The 22066-nt window shown below is 39.9% G+C and overlaps 1 long non-coding RNA gene across 1 annotated transcript; it reads right to left on the bottom strand.

The window, feature by feature from the left end:
* Nucleotides 1-7685: 7685 nt before the first annotated feature.
* LOC141626592 (uncharacterized) lies at nucleotides 7686-9628 on the bottom strand. The gene is made up of 3 exons (XR_012536177.1): nucleotides 9422-9628; nucleotides 8078-8208; nucleotides 7686-7940 (listed from the first exon to the last, which is right to left on the bottom strand). It is a non-coding gene; the product is annotated as an uncharacterized LOC141626592 (long non-coding RNA).
* Between the last annotated feature and the right edge of the window lie 12438 nt (nucleotides 9629-22066).

Here is a 22066-nt window from a genome sequence, read left to right on the forward strand (position 1 = left end):
GATGTGGTTGTTGGGAAATTTCAGAAATTAGAAGTGAGGGAGATGAAGTTGTGAGGGTTTAGTTGAGGTTTTGTGTAGAGAAAAGAGGAGAGAAAAGGCCCATGAGTCAAGTTAAGCCCAATAACCCAAAATGAGTCGGTATCCACTAGAATTTTCGTCCCAAGTCTACTATAACTCGAGACGGAGAATAATATTATTAAAATCTACACTATTATTACCGTTACACGGCTATGACGATATTTTATGAAAATAAGCTTTAAATAATAATTATTTAATAAAAATTACTTAAAAAAAAAATTTATTTAAAATATAAGGAAAGCGCGGGGTGTTACAATCATCCCACCTTTTAAAAAGTTTCGCCCTCGAAACTTGAAACGAAAAGGTATTACCTTAAGAAAACAAACTAGGGTACTTGACACGCATGGAAGCTTCCGGCTCCCAAGTCTCTTCTTCTACATCACCACACTTCCACAAAACCTTCACCAAGGGCACCACTTTGCTCCTTAGCTTCTTCTCCTTCTTGTCCAAGATACGAATCGGTCTCTCCTCGAAAGAAAGACTAGGCTCAAGCTCGGGAATCTCATTTTGCAACACATGACTAGGGTCGCTAATGTATTTCCTAAGTTGAGAAACATGAAAGACATCATGAACTTTACCCAAACTCGGGGGCAAGTCCAACTTATAAGCCACGACACCAATCCTCTTTACCACTTCGTAAAGTCCAATGTACTTTGGACTCAACTTCCCTTTGACTCCAAATCTCTTTACTCCTTTCATCGGGGACACTTTCAAGAACACTTTATCTCCAACTTCAAATTCCAAGGGTCGACGGCGAACATCGGCATAGGATTTTTGACGATCTTGGGCGGCTTTCATTCTTTCACGGATGAGCTTCACTTGATCAATTGTCTCGGCTAACTTGTCGGGTCCTAGATCACGAACATCACTTGCTTGATCCCAACAAATCGGACTTCGGCATTTCCTTCCATAAAGGGCTTCATAAGGGGCCATCTTGATAGAAGCATGATAACTATTGTTGTAAGAAAATTCCACCAAAGGTAAGCTCTTCTCCCAACTAGAATGAAAATCAAGGGCACAAGCACGCAACAAGTCTTCTAAAGTTTGAATCGTCCTCTCGGATTGTCCATCGGTAGCGGCATGAAAAGCGGTACTCATCAACAACTCACTACCCATAGCATCTTGCAAAGCTTTCCAAAATCTACAACAAAACCTCGGGTCACGATCCGAAACGATTTCCTTAGGAACACCATGGTAACGAACGATCTCATCAACATAAGCACTAGCAAGACGGTCTAAACTCCAAGTTTCTTTGATAGGGATGAACCTAGCACACTTGGTCAACCTATCCACAACAACCCATACGGCATCCTTTCCACCAACGGTCTTAGGCAAAGCCATCACAAAATCCATGGAAATGGACTCCCACTTCCATAAAGGAACATCCAAAGGTTGTAGCAAACCACCGGGTCTCTTATGCTCAATCTTTACTTGTTGGCAAGTAAGACACCTTCCAACATATGACACAATGTCATTCTTCATGTTAGGCCACCAAAACTGAAGCTTCAAATCCATATACATCTTGTCTCCTCCGGGGTGAATCGAATAAGGTGATAGATGAGCTTCATCTAGAACTCTCTTCCTCAAGTTAACGGCATCGGGCACATACATGCGTCCTCGGTAACGAAGGTAACCTCTAGCATCAATCTCACAATCCTTTGCTTTCCCTTCAAGGAGCTTGGCTTGAAAACTTCTAAAGGTAGCATCGTCAACAAGGCTATCTAGAATCTCACGGTGAAGAACGGGCTCGGCAACCATAGCACCAAGATAATCAAAACCACTCTCCACAAGTTGCAAACTTAACTTACGAAACTCGGCACAAAGGTCATCGGGGAGCACACGAATAGCACTCAAGGGATGAGTATACTTCCTACTAAGGGCATCGGCAACCACATTTGCATTTCCTTCATGATACAACAACTCCATGTCGTAATCATTCACCAATTCCAACCATCGTCGTTGTGTCATATTCAAATCCTTTTGGGTGAAGATGTACCTCAAACTCTTATGGTCAGTGTAGATACGGAAATGGACTCCAATGAGGTAGTGTCTCCACATCTTCAAAGCATGAACGATGGCGGCTAATTCCAAATCATGAGTGGGATAGTTCACCTCATGAACTCTCAATTGTCGCGAAGCATAGGCAACAACTCTTCTATTTTTCATGAGAACACAACCCAAACCCATCTTAGAAGCATCACAAAACACATCAAAGTCAACGCCATCCTCGGGCAAGGTCAACACGGGAGCGGTAGTCAACCTCTTCTTCAACTCTTGGAATGCACTTTCACAAGCTTCGGTCCACACAAACTTGGTCTCCTTCTTCAAAAGTTGAGTCATCGGTCTAGCAAGCTTGGAAAAATCTTTCACAAAGCGACGGTAGTAACCCGCCAAACCCAAGAAACTACGGATCTCACCAACATCGGTTGGACTCTTCCACTCAATCACGGCTTCAATCTTCGAAGGATCCACCATGACACCATCCTTAGATATCACATGGCCTAGAAAAGACACCTTAGACAACCAAAATTCACACTTGGAGAATTTGGCAAACCACTTTTGACGACGGAGGATTTCCAAAATGATACGAAGGTGATCGGCATGCTCTTCTTCGGACTTGGAAAAGATGAGGATATCGTCAATGAAAACCACAACACACTTGTCTAAGAACTCACTAAAGGTCCGGTTCATTTGGTCCATGAAGATAGAAGGGGCATTGGTTAAACCAAAGGGCATCACCTTAAACTCGAAATGTCCATATCTCGTGCTAAAGGCGGTCTTAGGGATATCGGACTCACGAACGGGAATTTGATGATAACCGGATCTCAAATCAATCTTGGAGAAAGTAGAAGCACCTTTGAGTTGATCAAACAAATCTTCAATCCTTGGTAGAGGATACTTGTTCTTGATGGTAACACGGTTAAGCTCGCGGTAGTCAATGCAAAGTCTCATGGATCCATCTTTCTTCTTCACAAAGAGAACGGGAGCACCCCAAGGCGAGGCACTAGGTCTAATGAATCCTTTCTCAATCATCTCATCAAGTTGCTTTCTCAACTCCTTCAACTCGGTTGGCGCCATACGGTACGGGGCTTTAGCAATCGGACCGGTTCCGGGTACAAGGTCGATAGAGAACTCAACATCACGCTCGGGAGGAATTCCGGGCAACTCTTCGGGAAAGACATCGGCGAACTCACAAACCACGGGCACTTCTTCGATCTTTGGTAAGGGAGGGGAGGTAGAAGTCACCACACAAAGAAAGACTTGGTAACCTTTCCTCCTCATACTCATCAACTTCAAAGCGGAGATCAACTTCACACCTTCTTGGGAACGGACTCCTCTATAGGACACACGAGTGCCTAGCGGACTTTTGAGGCAAATATTTTGGTCTCGAAACTCGAATCTTGCATCATACTTTGACAACCAATCCATACCCAAAATTACATCGAATTCCTCAAGGGGAAAACGAAGTAGGTTAGCGGGGAATAAAGTTCCCGAAATAGAGATAGGAATGTCGGAGAAAGCAAGGGAACAAGAGAACATTTCTCCGGAAGGTAAAGATATAGAGGTTTCCTCACTAGGAATAGGTTCAAGGGCTAATTTTTCCGAAAACTTGGAAGATATAAAGGATAAAGATGCGCCGGTATCGAATAGAATAAGGCAAGGTTGATCAAAAATTGAGAACATACCCGTAATGATATCGGGATGAGCGGCGGCTTCGGCTCGACTCATGACAAAGATAGTTCCTCTTGGCCTAGCATTTGGAGTAGGAGCATTCTTCTTCTCGGGGCAATCGGCAACACGATGTTCGGGCTTCTTACAATGAAAGCAAGTCAAGGGCTTGCCATAGCATCCAACTCCGGGGTGTAGAGCTTGTCTACAATGGTAGTACTTACGGTCCTTCTCAAGTTCATTAGTTGGTGTGGGAACTTGTCCTCTAGATTCTTGAACTCTTGGTCCTTGTCCTCCATGGTCTTGCATCCTTTGCACAAACCTTCTCTTGTTGGCATAGTTGGAAGTAGAAGGCACAAATGGTCTTTTGCCATGAAAGGTAGAACGATAAGAATGAGAAGAGGAGTGGGTTTTGGAATCTTCTTTAATGGCCTTCAAAGAGCTTTCGGCCCAAATAGCATCATCATAGACTTCCACAAAGGTAGTTGAGCTTCTTCTCACCATGCTTTCCACCTTAGGATTCAACTTGTTCTTGTAGAAGTAGACACGATCCTCGTCATCTTTCACGAACTTGGAGGCATAATGAGCAAGTTCATTAAACTTGTCGGTGTAGGCTTGAATTGATAGCTTCCCTTGCTTGAATTCCATGAATTCCTTAAAGCTTTGTTGCTTGAGCTCCTTAGGGTAGAAGCGAGTCAACACAAGTGACTTGAAGCGGTTCCAATCAAAGTTGGGGTCTTGAGTAGCGGTAGGACCGGTCAAAGTCCACCACCTATCGGCTTCCTTCACAAGAAAGTGAGAGGCTAACCTCACCTTGTCCTCCTCTCGGGCATCAAAGAGAGAGAAGTTCTTCTCCATATCACGAAACCATTCCGAGAGAGCAACGGGATCCACTTCACCACCATAGGTCTTAGCCTTGTTCCTTGCTAGTTGACTTGCAATCCAAGCATAACTTCCTTGACGGTTGGCTTCATGTGTAGGGGGAGCGGGTTGAACATTTTGTTGATTAGCAAGTACTTGAGTGAGGGCTTGCATGATAGCATTTTCCACATTGGTCGCTCGTACCATCTTTTCGCACAAGAGAAAACAAGTTAGAACCTATCACAAAACATACACAAAAAGGCTACCAACTTAGGTCCTTAATTCTACCCATCTCTCATTCATTATTCAAGGTCAAGTAAGAATTTTAAGTAGGGGTACACGTGTGTGCGTCGGGAGCAATATATGCTCTGATACCAATCAGACACCCCTCGTTGAGGTAACTAAAAGTAACTAGTAAATCGTGGCGGAAACACGAGATTTTTGAAAACTTTTAAGGCTTCTAAAGAAGTCCAACGCGAGGCATCACCAACACGATAAATAAGTTTAGTTAGTTAAATTTAAGTTTACAACACAAGTCTATTTATTGGGGAAAAGATATCCCACGAATTAACATAAATTCGAAAAGTAGGTGAGTCTATTATGTAATAACTAAATAAGGTCCGAGGTAAGAACTCGCTAGCTCACACGGTCTTCCCCACTTAAGCTTCAACACAAACCTGTCATTCATAATAAATATGAAAGCCACGGTCGGTGGGGAGTAACTCGGGTTCTCCCACCACAATATGTCAAAATACAAGTAATTAGGAATTTAATTAAATAAACAAGCATCAGAGTAAATACTTACGGCATTACGAAAATCATGATTAGTGGGCATAAGAAAATAGGAATGGTAAAGCACAAATGAGAGAGGAATTATTAGGTCAAACTGTCACACATCAACTCGACTCAAATGTAAGACAATTACAAAGTATAGACTCAAACAAGACAACCCTCTAGACTCCAACCTCTTGGTAGGACGACGATCATAATACGGTCCTAGTCTAAACCTGGCCAGACTCTCGGGATGGACGACACCCGATTCGACAAACGATACCAAATCGTATCCAAGACTCGAAATATGGTACACCTAACCGTGCCCGAAAATCGAGTAACCTCAAGCGGAACCTTGTCACCTAACCGTGACCCCCGGTCCGAAGAGGCGAAAGGAAAAAATAGCCCAACTCGGAGACAATGGCACCTAACCGTGACCCAATGTCCGAGGGCAAATAAATAGGGAATGTCGAGTAGTCTCACAATGTAAAACGTCACACTCGGGTTCGAACAAGAACCATAACCATTTTGCATGTTCATAACATTAATGAGTCTTAAAGTAACTAATTATCGATAGGAAAGAAGATACATGCATAAATCAATCGTTATTAGAAGTCACAAGTGAAATAGAGCAAACAGGGGACTCCCAGCCGGGTGGTTAACCGGCCGCCGGGCCACCGGCTGGGACAACATGCCAAAATAAGAAATTTAATAAACTTACAGTGCACTCCCAGCCGGTCAGTAGACCGGCTGCCGGTCCACCGGCTGGGAATACGGCCAAATTTCAAAAAACACATAAAACCTTCAGTGCGCTCCCAGCCGGTCAGTAGACCGGCCGCCGGTCACCCGGCTGGGAATACTCCCAAACTCAAAATCACCTAAAACCCTCAGTGTACTCCCAGCCGGTCAGTAGACCGGCCGCCGGTCACCTACTGGGACTACAGCTTACTAAAATATGTCCAAAACTTACAGAATCTCCCAAATGGTCAAGAGACCGCCGCACGATCACCCTACTGGGACTACAAACACACGGGTTCAATGCAAAACATTTCCAAACCATTTGAAACCAACAAAAATTGTTTCCCATCAATTGTTTACGTATCCTAGCATGATTCTAACTCGGAAAAACAACATGTTTGAGCATGTGAATGGGTAATTTCGGATTCAAGAGATGTAGCATGAGATTTTCATCCATACATGTGAGAATTGCAAACAAGCATGATATTCAACAACCAAATTAGCACCAATCATGAAAGATACAACTTTTAACATTCATATGAGATTATAACTACATAAAACCACACAATTTTAACATAAAAGTCGAGTAACCCATCACCGTTACCTTTTTGCACTTCAATCTTCTAAAGACTCGTCAATGATGTAGCTATCCTCCTCCGGGTTGTCCAAGTTCTCCCCTAAACACAAAAATAAAGATATTAAGTCAAGAATCCACATCCTTGAAAGATGAGAATTTCAAAAAAGAGGAAAAGATGGCAACTTTCTTACTTAGAAACAAGGGAAATGAGAAAAGGAAAAGAATGGCGCGAAAAGGAACGAGATTGGTGAAGAATTGAGTGAGATATGGTGATCTTAGGGTTAGTAAGGGAAGGTTCAACAATGGTGATGTGGTTGTTGGGAAATTTCAGAAATTAGAAGTGAGGGAGATGAAGTTGTGAGGGTTTAGTTGAGGTTTTGTGTAGAGAAAAGAGGAGAGAAAAGGCCCATGAGTCAAGTTAAGCCCAATAACCCAAAATGAGTCGGTATCCACTAGAATTTTCGTCTCAAGTCTACTATAACTCGAGACGGAGAATAATATTATTAAAATCTACACTATTATTACCGTTACACGGCTATGACGATATTTTATGAAAATAAGCTTTAAATAATAATTATTTAATAAAAATTACTTAAAAAAAAAAATTTATTTAAAATATAAGGAAAGCGCGGGGTGTTACATGGTTGCTTTCAAGTACTGTTCATTATGAAATATATTATAAGAATCAAATTAAATTGAGTTTGACAATTTTAAGAATGGTATACCTTCTCAATCCTTATTTTGGACAAGTTTCGAGCTCCTAGTGCACATTAAAGCATTCATTAGAACAATTTCATCAGCTCCCCTTGGCTCCATGTAATATGCTTTATAAGAGGTCTCGAAAAATATAAGTTCAACATTTTCGTGACAGATATAGGAACAGCCATTAACAAGATTAAAAATAATAACTTTACTAAGAGATTATAAACAATATAATTTATGAGACGAGACTCACCCAAGCTAAAATTTCGTTGATTTTACAACACACTCTGTGTGGTGAAAAACAAGAACAAAAAACTAAACACTAATACTTTTGCATATGTTTTTCGTCTACCTAAGCGATCTACAACTCAACCTAGTCGAAAGATGTACACACTATAATAAGGTTTACTAAAGTTTAGCTATCCTGAAATATTGAATGAAACTAGTAAAAAGCTAAAAATATTTACCGGATTAAGTTTGTTTGATGTGAAATAGAATAAACCTTAGAACCCCATCGCCTCAGTGCATCTTGCAGCTTCTCAAACTAAGTTGGAAAGTAGTGACAAATAAGCATACTATTGAGCAACGCAACACATATAGGCTTCAATGGACGAGACATGCTGGAGTCGAAATTTAATTTAACAACTAATTGTATTACTAACACCAAATAAGCATCCTAACCTTAGCAGCAGAAGACGAGCTATATTCTTTTTGGAGTGATTGGTGGTACAATGCAACGAGTTTCTCTAGCTCATTTGGAGAATACTCTATTTATTTTGAATACAGTCCCAAATTGCAACCCTTTATAGTACCTAAGAGGCAAGATTTAGAAAAAAAAAAACATATTTAGATTTCAAACTCCACAATCTTGGCTTATTCAGATGAGAGACATGAATATATTTTAAAAGAAGAAAGGAAATAGCATTAGAAAGCACCTATAATTGTCAGGGTTCATCGAAAGTAACATCAGGTACAGTTTTGCAAGGTCAGTGTTTTTAATCAACATTGGAGGCAACGACTACCTAAACAACTATTTCATGCCTGACCGATATGTCACCATTAGAAACAACTACCTACATTCATATAAAAATCAAGCTGATATGCATATGAATAACAAGGTCGAACATAGCAAGGAGGAGGGGCGGAGGCCTAGCCGAGAAAAGTTTCTACTTTTTTCCAACCTAGTTTGATGATGAAAGATATAAAATGATTCCCTCTTGTAAAAGGGAACACTGAGCACCAGCTGACCAATGTTAAATGGGCAGCAAAATCATGTTTATGAAGAAAATAGTACTGGGATACATATGGCCAGTATGGGTGTAAATTAAGGGGAGTTCATTTAACAAACCTTCGAAATTAATATATTTCAATTCAGATAAAGTTCGTGTTCGTCCTATAGTTGATATTTTTTCGGTTTAAGGATGATCACACCATTTATACTCGTCCTAAATAAGATCAAATATTCTCATTTATTTGAGATGAGTACGAACCGTGAAAACCAGTAAACCATTACCAATCAATCTTAAAATAGAAAATTGTCTTAACAAATTTCGAAGAGAATCAGGTGTCGAATATGATTGGCAGATATATCGAAACTACTTGTGGAACTTAGTCCCTAGCGTAGGTCTTTGGTTGAGATGACACTCGCCATTAAAGAATGGACTAGACTACCATGGATAGGTCTAGCAGCAGTTGTATGGGTTCAACTTAGTTCTGGCCTTCTGGGAATCCGTACTTTTTTCCTCTGTACTCCCTTACCTTGAAATTTGTACTTGAGCTCAGTCAGCAGAAGACACGTGAACTTGACAAACCTTAAATAGCATTAATGTAGCAGAAATTAACCCATCCTAACCAACTAATAAAAATAGAAAACCCCCAATTTCACCTAACCCTAACCCTAAAACAATTCTCGATTTACATTCAATTAACATTAACAAATCAATTACTACACAAAATTGTTTGTATACAACAATAATAAACCCTATTAAAAGAACTTACAACAAAAAAATCAAGTAAAAATCATACCAATATCAAATTAGGAATTATATGAGTAGAAGAGAGTGAGACGGCGGCACTGGGGTCGACGGCGAGTCAGCGGCGAGTCGTCAGTGGATAGGAGGTGGGTTGGCGGTGGGGATTGAAAGAGGGAATGTTGGAAAGAGGGTGTTAATGTTTTGTCGAAGGAAGGAATGGGAAATCGAGTGTGTTGAATATGTTGATGAGTTAATATGTGAATAGAGGGTGTATTTGCATCGGTTATAGGAACAAATGATATAAAAAATGTAATATCAAATAAGTCGGTTTAGTAAAATAACTTATGTATTTGATCAAATACATCGGTTTTCTTAAGAACTAGCGCATTATATATGTCAGTTTTTTTCCAAAAACCGACGTATTAAGCTTACCTATAGGGCTAAATTGCATTCCCGCCAAAACTATGTACTTTTTGCGTCAGTTTTTTTAGAACCGACGTAAATTGACTGACGCAATAGATGGTTTTTCTACTAGTTGCAAAGCTTTTTGCCTAATCCTCTTGTCATGAAGCAATTTTGTCCTCACCTTGTTGATTTTGGCATTTTCGTAGGATTGTAGTCGGAATTCCGCCAACTCTTGAATTTTCATTATCCTCTTTTGACCACTTAGCTTGAGATCAAGGTTAAGAGCTTTGATTGCCCAAAAAGCTTTGTATTCTAGCTCAATTGGCAAATGACATGCTTTTCCATTAGCTTGTAAGGGAAGGCTCTTATGGGAGTCTTATAGGCCGTCCTATAGGCCCAAAGAGTATCATCAAGCTTCATACTCCAATCCTTACGAGTCTTGTTGACAACCTTCTCAAGAATTTGTTTGATCTCTCTATTTGAAACTTCAACTTGACCGCTTGCTTGAGGATGGTACCCCAAGCCGGTTCTATGTTGAACACCATATTTTGCTAAAAGGGATGTGAGCTTCTTTTCATGGAAATGTGTCCCTCCATCACTTATGATTGCTCTTGGGGCTCCGAATCTTGGGAAGATTATCTTTTTGAGAAGTTTGGTAACTATTTTGGCATCGTCGGTTGGGGTAGAAATTGCTTCTACCCACTTTGACACATAATCAACGGCTACAAGAATGTACTTGTTTCCTTGAGATGACACAAATGGTCCTTGGTAGTCAATTCCCCAAACATCAAAAATTTCTACCTCCAATATTCCTCGTTGTGGCATCTCATTTCTCCAAGAAATATTTTTTTGTTCTTTGGCAAGGATCACAATGGAGAATAAATTCTCTAGCATCTTCAAACATGGTAGGCCAAAAGAAGCCCGATTGGAGGACTTTAGAAATAGTTCTTAGTGCTCTATGGTGTCCTCCATAAGGTGATGAATGACATCCTTCCAAGACATCTTGAACTTCCCATTGAAGTATGCACCTTCGGTAAAGTCTATCACTACATTCCTTGTAAGGATTGGGATCGTAACTAAAATACCTCTTTACTTCAAACAAGAATCTCTTCCTTTGATTGTAGTTCAAGTTTGGAGGAAGAACTCCTCCAACAATGTAATTAGCATAGTCGGAAAACCATGGTGTGGTGTGATTCTCAAGTTGTGAGTGAATGGCCATCAAGATATCATCGGGGAAAGAGTCATTGATCGGTGTCTCTCCTTCATCATCATGAAATCGAATTCTTGACAAATGATCCACTACCACATTTTCGGCTCCCTTCTTATCTCTTATCTCCAAATAGAACTCTTGGAGTAGCAAAATTCATCTCAACAACCTTGGTTTTACCTCTTTCTTTATCAGGAGATATCGAAGAGCACGGTGATCTGAGAAAACGATTACTTTTGATCCAAGCAAATATGAATGGAATTTCTCTAGTGCATAGACAATGGCAAGGAGTTCCTTCTCGGTATTATCATAGTTCACTTGGGAGGCATCAAGAGTATTGCTTATATAATAGATAGAATGTAAAGCTTTTCCTACCCGTTGGCCAAGAACCGCTCCAACGGCTTAGTTACTTGCATCGCACATGATCTGAAATGGTAGCTCCCAATTTGGTGGTTGGATGATTGGAGCCAGGATTAGTGCTTCCTTAATTCTATTAAAGGCTTCAACACACTCATTAGTGAATTGGAATTGGGCATCTTTAAGCAAAAGTTGAGTGAGGGGTTTCGCGATTTTTGAGAACTCTTTTATAAAACGGCGATAGAAACCCGCGTGACCGAGAAAACTTCTCACCCCTCTAACATTCACGGGATGTGGGAGTTTCTCTATCACCTCAACCTTGGCTTTGTCAACTTCGATGCCCTTTTCCGAGATTAAATGACCAAAAACAATACCTTCATTGACCATAAAGTGACATTTTTCCCAATTCAAAACATGACTAACATCCTCACATTTTTGCAATACGAAAGAAATATTATGCAAGAAAGAGTCAAAGTCATTTTCATAAACCCTAAAATCATCCATAAAAACTTCCATTATGGTTTCTAGATAATCGGAGAAGACACTCATCATGCATCTTTGGAAAGTAGCGGGAGCATTACATAAGCCAAAAGGCATTCTCCTATATGCAAAAGAATCGTAAGGGCATGTGAAGGTGGTCTTATGTTGGTCATCCGGGTGTATCGGGATTTGGAAGAATCCCGAATACCCGTCAAGGTAGCAAAAGAATTTGTTAGAGGATAACCTCTCAAGCATTTGGTCAATGAATGGTAGGGGAAATGATCCTTTCTTGTTCCGGAATTCAATGTACGATAGTCAATACACATACGCCAACCGGTGATCTTCCTTGCGGGTATTAGCTCATTCTTATCGTTTGTCACCACCGTGGTACCTCCTTTCTTGGGTACCACTTGAACCGGGCTAACCTACAAAGAATCCAATATAGGATATATGATTCCCGCGTCAAGTAATTTCATAACCACCGCATTTACAACTTCTTTCATGTGGGGGTTTAGTCTCCTTTGGGCTTGAATGGTAGGTCTATGATTTTCTTCTAGATGAATTCTATGCATGCAAAAATTGGGGCTTATTCCTTTAAGATCATCTAGAATATAACCTATAGCCTTTTCATGTTGTTTTAACACATCAAGTAAAATTTTCAATTGATTCTCATCAAGTTTGTCATTAACAATCACGGATTTAGTTTTAGATTCATCAAGGTAAGCATATTTCAAATTTGGGGGAAGGAGTTTTAGAGTTGGAGTAGGTACCTCACTTTCTTCCATTGAGGATTCACTAAGGACATGCTCCAAATCGATTAGACATTCCATTCTCATGGTATATTCGACTTGTTCCTCAAGCTCCTCATACCCAACATACTCAAACTCCATGACATATTCGTCCATCTCCTCTTCTTGTATGGTAGGATCTTTGGTTGCTTGTTCAACTTTAATGGATTGTGATGCTCCCTCGAGAATGTCATTTATCAACATGTATTACCCATATGTGAGCTCCTTGCAAGCTAGAGTAGCTTCAAGTAGATCCACTTCCAACTCCCAATGCTTATTTTTGGCCTCACTGGCTTCTAAGGCTTCCAATGCTTGCAAATGGTCTTTAATGAGAGTAGTGCCCACATGGTCCTCTACACAACAATATATAATATCCATCTTGCGAGTACACTAAGAAAATGGTGAGAAGTACCTTGAGGAAGTGCTCTCCCTCAAGGTAAAGAAAGACACAACTAGAAACAATTAACGAAAATCATATCAAGTTAACACCGTCCCCGGCAACGGCGCAATTTTTTGTGCGATTTCAAACTCGTCGTCAAAAGCTACCAACCAAAACAATATTTATAACTTCACAAACTACTCTTAACAAAGAGGCAAGTAAAGGTCGGATCCCAAAGGACGGATATTGATGTAGGATTTTCAATTATAAATGGTCGTGTCTTAGGGTGTCACAATTTGGGTTGAGATAGGAGATCAACTAAACTAATCAACAATATAAAAGTAAAGTAATAAAAACAAGCAAGATGATTAAAAAGAGATGTAAATAATTGATTAAAAGCACTAGGGTGTCATGGGTTCATAAGGGATTCATGGGAGTTGATCATACAAACATGTTCTCAATTAAATAGCAAGCAATTATTGTTGTGATGGGATCGAGTTGGTGTATAAGCTTAAAATCCCTAAGAAGGTTTGGGTCCCGGAGCCGAATCGATTAAATTGTACAATACCTACAAGTCGACTTAATCCTTCCTATTCAACTATATGCATGGTCTAATAAATCTCGAGTTGGTGTATAAGCTTACAAGCATCATTGAAAAGATAGGTGATTGGTAAAAAATGCAAGGATTCATAGGCTCGCATTTCATCAAACATAACATGTGCATAAGTTGAAATCATAACAAGCAAGCAATTTAATTATGAAAACATATTAGATTAAGCATGAATCATTCCCCGTGTTGGTTTCTCCTAATTCCCCATTAACCCTAGCTAGGAGACTACTCACTCATTACCAAATTCAACATTCTAATGAGATTGTCAATCAAACTAACAAGGCTAAACATGATGAACAAATGAAAGTAATTAACAATAATTAAAACAAGGGTTAAGAGAATAATACCTATGGAGATTTTAAATATTAAAGCTAAGAATAATAGAAGTACTTGATGATTGATGGAAGGTTGTCAATCCTCCAAATAAACCCAAATAATCTTCTAATTACCCAAAATAAATGAAGAACAATAGAAAAATTAAGGAAAGATTAATATTGAGAATTGTATTAAAACTTGATTAAGAGTTGATTACAAGATTACTACTAGATTAAAGGATGATTAAAACATTTTTAAGAGAGCATAAAGAGATCATGCTAATCTGGGTAATACAAATAAGTATTTATACTAAAGATTAGGTACAAATATTAGGGTTACTAAGGGCTTAAATGATTATTAAGACCTTAAGAAAAGTTGAGGAAATGCTCCTCTCGAAGAAAATGAGCATATCCGTGCTGCTAGTCCTGCCATAATCCGTGCGTCTTGAGCTGTGGCACGGGCTCTCTGCCCTTCGATTCGTGCGGATTGGTTGGGAGACGCTCGGCTCCCTGTGCTGAGATCCGCTCGTCTTGGCCAAAGACGCCCGGATGGTGTTGAAATACGACGCCCGGATCGTGTATGATCCGCTCGGATCCCTGGGCAGTCAGCTAATCTTCTTTTCTTCCTCCATAATCTGCAAGGATCATTTTGGGGATGTGAAGATCCTTTCATCATTGCGCAATTCACTTTATTATATACTTACGCCTCTAGTATTGGTCTTCTCTTTGATGCTTGGTCATTAGATACGATCAATTTTGCTCCATTTCGCCATGTAAATGCAAGGTTATCAATCCTTCCCTACCAAGGAGACAAAACTTCAAAGAATATGCAAAATGGGAAACTAAAGATAGTAATGACCCAAATAAGTGCTATAAAACATAGGAACGAGGTTAATTCAGGGACTAAATGTGCTCAAATATGAGTCACATCATGACGTAGAGGGGAATAAAAGCCAGCTCAGAGCTGAAAAAATTAGTACTCCAACTGGAGTAACCAGAAAGGCCCATAGACATCCAGCGGCTGGCAGGGAAGGTAACGGCTTTAAGTAGGTTAATCTCCATATGTTCAGATAAATGCATTCTGTTCTACGATATTCTTAGGAAAAGCCATAAATCAGTGTGGACTAAAGAGCATGAGAAAGCATTTAGAGAACTGAAAAGCTACCTCAGCTCCCCAACACTATTGTCAAAACCAGAGCAGGGAGAACCTCTATTCCTGTACCTGTTAGTCACAAAAGTTGCAGTCAGCGCAGTTATAGTTAGGGAGCAGGACAAGGTGCAGTAACCTATTTACTACGTAAGCAAGTCTCTGCTACCTACAGAGACCAGGTACACACCTCTCGAAAAATTGGTACTGGCACTTGTCACTGCATCTTATAAGTTGCGCCCTTATTTTGAGTCCCATATTATACATGTTCAGACTAAATATCCTCTGAAATCAATAATGAGGAAGCCTGAGTTATCAGCACGTATGTCAAAATGGTCTATGAATCTCAGTGGATATAACATCCAATATGAACCACGAACTGCAATAAAGTCGCAGGTGTTGGCTGACTTTTTGTCAGAATTTAGCCGAGGTATCCAAAATCTGGTTGAGAAAGAGATTATGAGCTTGGAAGAAAATAGGGAAGGTGAGGCCTGGACGCTGCACACAGATGGAGTTTCAAACCAAAGAGAAGCAGGAGTTGGCCTAGTGCTGCGATCCCCCCCCCCCCTCCCCAATGGGGCTTGGTAGTTTAAGCGGTTCGATGCGAATTCAAATCAACGAACAACGAGGCAGAATATGAGGCCCTCATACTAGGGTTATAGCTGGACTTAGATTTAAAAGTCAGTCGTCTTCAGGTATATAGTGACTCCCTACTTATAGTTAATCATGTGAATGACTGTTATACATCTAGGGACTCTAAGATGATAGCCTACCTCAAAGTAGCCAATGGCCTAAAATATAAATTCAAGGCCTTCAAGATTGTTCAAGTTCACAGGGACCAGAACATGGAGGCTGATGCACTAGAAACCTTGGGGGTAACATTCAAACTAACAGAACTGTACAACATATCAATCGTGCACGTGCTAGAACTAGCTATACAAAAGCTAATAGAAGCAAACATGGGTGAGCTGGAGGAACGGCAAGATACAGAGCAGGTAAATGGGGCAGGAATACTGGAAAACATAGAAGAACAGCAAGCTGACCCTGATTGGCGCAAACCCTACCTAGAGTGCCTAATGGAAGATAAGTTTTCGGTGTACTAAAGGGAAGTAAGAATTTTCAAAATGAAAGCCTCTAGATTTGTGCTAGTTGGTAATATGCTTTTCAGAAAGTCGCTAGCTGGACCCTATGTGAGGTGTCTGGACAAGACAGAGGCACAGACAGTATTGGATGCCATCCACAGTGGCGAGTGTAAAAACCATTCAGGGGGCAGGAGTCTGCCAAACAAAGCTCTCAGACAAAGCTACTTCTGGCCCACGATGCGTGCAGATGCACTTGAGTACGTGGTAAAATGTGACGCCTGTCAGAGGTTAGAATCAATTATACATCAGCCAGCAGAACCCCTATACCCAATCATTTCACCATGGCCCTTCATGACATGGGGAATGGACATTGTTGCTCCACTACCCAGGGCACCGGGGAACAGACTATACATGCTGGTAATGATAGCCTACTTCTCCAAATGGATAGAAGTTGTAGTATTCACTGAGGTAAAAGATAAGCAGGTGATGTCTTTTATCAAACGTAACATACTCTGCAGGTTTGGAATTTACTCAGAAATCATATGTGACAACAGGTCACAATTCGTATCAGACAACTCTGAAGGATTTAGTGCTAGATGGAACATTTCACTAATAAAATCAGCACCAGGAAACCCGCAGCCCAATGGACAAGCTGAATTTAGTAACAAAATCATTATTGAAAACTTGAGAAAAAGATTGGAGGAGTTAGGAGAAAAATGGGCAGATGAGCTGCCCTTAGTGCTGTGTCAGATAGGACAACCCAAAAGATGGCAACAGGCCAAACACCTTTCAGCCTGGTATTTGGGGTAGAGGCGGTGATACCGTCAGAGGTTGTAGTTCCCACCCACGGGTATGAATGATAGGGGAACTGAATCAGGTAGAGATGATCAGGAGCCAGGATACGATATATGAATTGAGAACAAGTACTCAGATATGCTTAGCCTCCTACAAGCAGTTAGTCACCAGAAGCTACAACAAGAACGTAAAAATCAGGTTCCGAGAGGAAGGGGACCTGGTTCTCCATAAGGTGTTCCAAAACACCAAGAACCACAACGCTGGTAAATTTTCCCATAAATGGGAAGGTCCATACCAGGTGGAAGGAGTTGTTGGCCATGGTGCGTATAAGTTAATGACCATGCAAGGTCAGTTAATAGACAAACCTTGGAACATACTCCACCTGAAGAATTACCACGTTTAATAACGCGTGGAGTTTAGTGTACAAGGCTAGTTTCAAAAAACAAAAAAAAAATGGTAGTAGGCATACTACCAGTTCTGTATTCCTAATACTTTTTGGATTTACATTTAATTGTTTCTTTTAAGACTTTTTGCATCTTTAAACTTGTTATTTGAGCTACGAGTTCTGTGGCTTCCTGGATCCATGGTTGCTTTGGAACCCCATGAGATAGCACCACGTATCTTACGTCGCTCTTTTGGTTTTATAATTTTCTGATTTCGGTTTTTGGGAAATAACTTTGAGCTCTTACCTCCATGGCACGTTAGGGGTGGTACAACAGGACTTACTCCTAAATGCGGGGTGACAAGGCACACGACACTCCAACATGCCCAACCTAATTCCTGGATTAGGCACCCTCATGCGGCGGCTAGTAGACACGAAAGGGAGCTTGGTCGTAGCTCAGAGCTCACGCAGCTACCGCGGCTAACACCCCCAAGGTAGCTACCGACATCGAGTATTGACGTATTCAGGGCCCCAGCATACATGCAAACCAAAAAGGAGTGCAGGGATTGCTCAACAAACAGCGTTTTGCAACACTCCAATGGTCCTAGAACGACGATAAACTTACCTAACGTACTCCCTTGTTGGCTTAAAATACGATGAACACACCTTGCGTCATGAACAAGGTTAAGTAGACTGCTCCCTGGGTAAAATATAAAAATGGCATACATAAGTCTAAATATACCCCCTGTGTAGACCCGACAGCCATCAAAGTCTAAATCTACCCCCTAGGTAGACACGAAAACCACCTAAGTCTAAATATGCCCCCTGGGTAGACACGACAACCTCTTCAGGAAACAAAAACACGACAATTTAACTACTGCTCCCTGAGTAAATTACCATCTAACATTCAAAAGCCTAAATCTGCAACCTGGACAGACACGGCAATATCAAAGTTTAGACTGCCTCTTGGGCAGAACTAGAAAATAGAATGTTTTAAAATTTCTTACAAAACCTGCGCCACACTAAGCCAGGTCCCCAAAAACAGATGTAATAAAAATAAACAAAGGCTTAGTCCACGAATATTCGCTCAGCTTCAACTGTCCCCTCCCCAACTGTCTCTGGCTGACAATCTTTTTAAGGAATAGGACCTGATCCAGTAGCTTCCTTAGCAATGACCTCCTCAGCAGAAGCCTCCTACACAGCGCCAGTCTCCTCCATCACAATGTCTTTAGCCGTCACTAGAGAGTTCACTTCACCAGCCTCGGACATCAGGAGACTGAGGTCAAGGGCAACAGGGAAAAGGATCTTCAGCAGCCTCTCTTCTCCTTCCAGGTCCCAAATAGTGAGGGTCCCCTCTATCGCTGCCCGCATTCCATTGACTTTGCCCTTCCAAGTAGCATGGGCAGCAATGTTGGTAGCCAGTTCAACCAGGTCCCTGGTCCTTGTTTCAGCCTGAGACAAGCCATCAGTAAACTCCATGCTTACCTCCTGAGTGTGAGCCAGCTGCTCTGCGTCCTCCTTCCGCTGCTTCTTGGCGTCAGCCAGCTCTACCTTCAAACTAATCATCTGCGCTTTGAGATCATCTCGCTGCCGCTGGAAGTCAGCACAGGTGGCATCCAACTCCTGATTTTTTATGTTGGTCTCCAGGCTCTCGGTCCAAGTCCTCTTTATCACCTTCCTGGTATAGAGAGCAGATTGCAGGGTTTGGGAATCAAAGACGAAAGCAACTCAGAAAAAGGAGGCAAGTGCGAAAGGTGTTTTGAAAAATTCGGTGTGTACTGTTAGGTTCATATACCCCTATTAGACTTATCTAATTCATTTTATAAATTACCAAAAATTTATATTTATGTGGATCTAGTGCATGCATAATGAAATTCTGAAATGAGGAAGAAAATCGAGTTTCCTTACATTATATATGGTTCGAAGTTTGGGCACAAGTAAGGTCTCATACCTTCACTTGTTCTTGAGCTCAATTAATTTAGGATGATCTTCCAAGATCTTCAAGTCTCAAGCATAGAGACACTCCTCTTAGTTGAACCCAAGACTTTCCCCCAAATATTTTAAATAATATTAACTAGATATTATAAGAAATAAAATCCCCATTTATTATTATTATTACTACTCTAGTAATATAAGATAATAATGTGTGATTGTGTGATAGTTTTAGAGAGAAGCATGCCAAAAATTGGAACAAGAAAAAATGAGCAACCAAGTGCCCATATAAGGACACTATGGCCGGCCACTTTAGAGCACAAGAGGCTCATTTTTTGCTTATTTTAATTGCATGCTTGTATGTGTAGATTAGGCATGTCATACTAGGTGCAATCATGATGTTTAGAGCATCTTACAAATAGCTAGAAGACAAACCTAGGGGTGTCACATACTCCTATAAAACCGGTTATGAGAGGGACTTTTGAGTCCATTTTGGTTTTTGAAATTTGTCCCACAAATGCTTATTAGTCTTCTGTTTAATTATCTTACATAATTAAATATTAATTTGATCATACAACAATTATGCGACAAATTAATAAACAATATGCACTCAACTTATTGAGTGATATTTCACCATTATAACAATGTATAATGGGTCCCATAATGCCCAATTTTATTAATTTACAACTTCTTGTAAATATAATTAACTTATAACCTCTCCCTCAAAATATATAAAAACCTCGATTAATTTAATGAATTAACGCTTAATTATTAAATTAAATCTTATTTAATCACATTACAATAAGATATAAATTTCATTAGTCAATCCTCGCATAATTGAATAATAAACTTGTGTTGACTCGAGTTGTAAACTCAACCTCAACAAACTCACACAACTATATATATATATATATGTATATATATATACATATATATATATATATATATATATATATATATATATATATATATATATATACATATATATATACATATATATATATATATATATATATATATATATATATATAACAGGACTTGATCAACCCATATTAAATACATTTGATCCGAAATTATTTGGGTTTCATCCAATAGGTGTGACCTTAAGGGATCAACTGATCACCACCGTCAAACGACAGTAATGTCAAAGTCTAGTTAGCTAATCATTACCGATTAATATTGATCAGTTGACTATATAATTGAATCATCCCTTACGTATTCTTATTATGAGATTTAATTATGATGTTTAATCATGTGATCGCACTATTGTTGAGGACACTTACTCCAACATTTTCCCACTTGTCCGAGACAAGTGTGCGTCACCAATTCTCTTGTCCTATTACATCATCTCCCACTCAATGCAAGGTGTCTTGCAGGTCGTACTTGCATTTGATCATATCTTGAGTGGTTTCCTCGATCTGGAGAGTAACTGTTTGACCGGAATTATCTACCATAGATACCTTCCGAGCGTGGCCATGCATTTTCAGTTCACTACTCCTCGAGTGGCCCTGATATTTTAGATAAACCTGACAAGGGGATGGACAATTCCTATCGCACTATTCCCTTCATACACCCACATTTCATCATGACCCAAAAGATGCACACTCACCCCTTTTTACAGAATGGCTTAGGGCAAAAAACAAAGTCAATCATAAACTGTGCCGACTTGGGCGAATAGTCTTTAGTCAAAGAATTGACTCAAAAGAATACTATAGTAGCTCTTGCCACGACCAGGCTTTATAAAAATTACTAGAACTTCATAAGCGGTCACTGCCCGATAGAGTGTCCCATACAATCTGCCTATGTGATCGACTAGTCATCCCTTATGACTCTATGGCACTTGAACTTGTCATCAATCGCATCACACTCTAGTCACTTCGAGACGTCACCTCATATAAGCAACTAGGGGCCAATACTATGTTAATCTAGTTCACTCTAATAAGGTTCAACGTTGTCCTTACAACCTATTTGGATATAACAAAGTAATAAAAGAGTTTTTTAATAAAACTCAAACGATGAATGCATTATCACATATGTAAAATTGATACCATATCAATCACTACATAATCTATAATCCATACTTAATATTGTATATAACTATACATCTCAACTCAATTGAAATGGCATGACTTATCATGCTAGCCTATGAAAAGGCCTTGGTTAGCAAGTTTTAGCAACACTTTGTACTTTCCCTAACCTTACTATATACTATTTCCCATTCTTGTGTATAATCTTGTATTATAAGAACTTCTTTGAGTATGTGTCAAGATCCAATCTGGACACAGACTCTCTTACCTTTGAATAACTCCCACTGTCCTTATAGTGTGTAGGGATAGGACTTTCGGTTATTGGAACGAACTACCATAGTTCCTCCAATTCATAAAACCGAATCCTAATATCATCCCTTCCTTCTTTCATATCTCATTATTGCAAGTGTACTCAATTTCCGTTGTGTATATCTCATTGTTCAACTGCCTAGGACATTTCTAGCAGATATCCTCCTAATTAATTAATATAGCCAAGATGGTTCTCTAACCATCCTTATGTTTAGAATAAGGTTTTTGTGTAACTCCTTACACATAAATCCATCTCATTTCTAAATGCTTACCTTCATAGCTTTAGTACTTTATGAGTACTATCTAATGAACTATGTGGCTATATAGAGACTTCTCTCAAAGATTCAATTTATAACTTCTCGTCATACTCTAAGTATACGAAATTTAAGAATGGTGATACATCTTAGCATAATGAATTAATCCCGCAACGGAAGCAAGTGGATTCAATTTCTACATGTTCAACGCTTTTGAACTTATCAAGAT

Source organism: Silene latifolia, chromosome Y (genome assembly GCF_048544455.1).
Source record: "Silene latifolia isolate original U9 population chromosome Y, ASM4854445v1, whole genome shotgun sequence".
Taxonomy (NCBI): Eukaryota; Viridiplantae; Streptophyta; class Magnoliopsida; order Caryophyllales; family Caryophyllaceae; genus Silene; species Silene latifolia.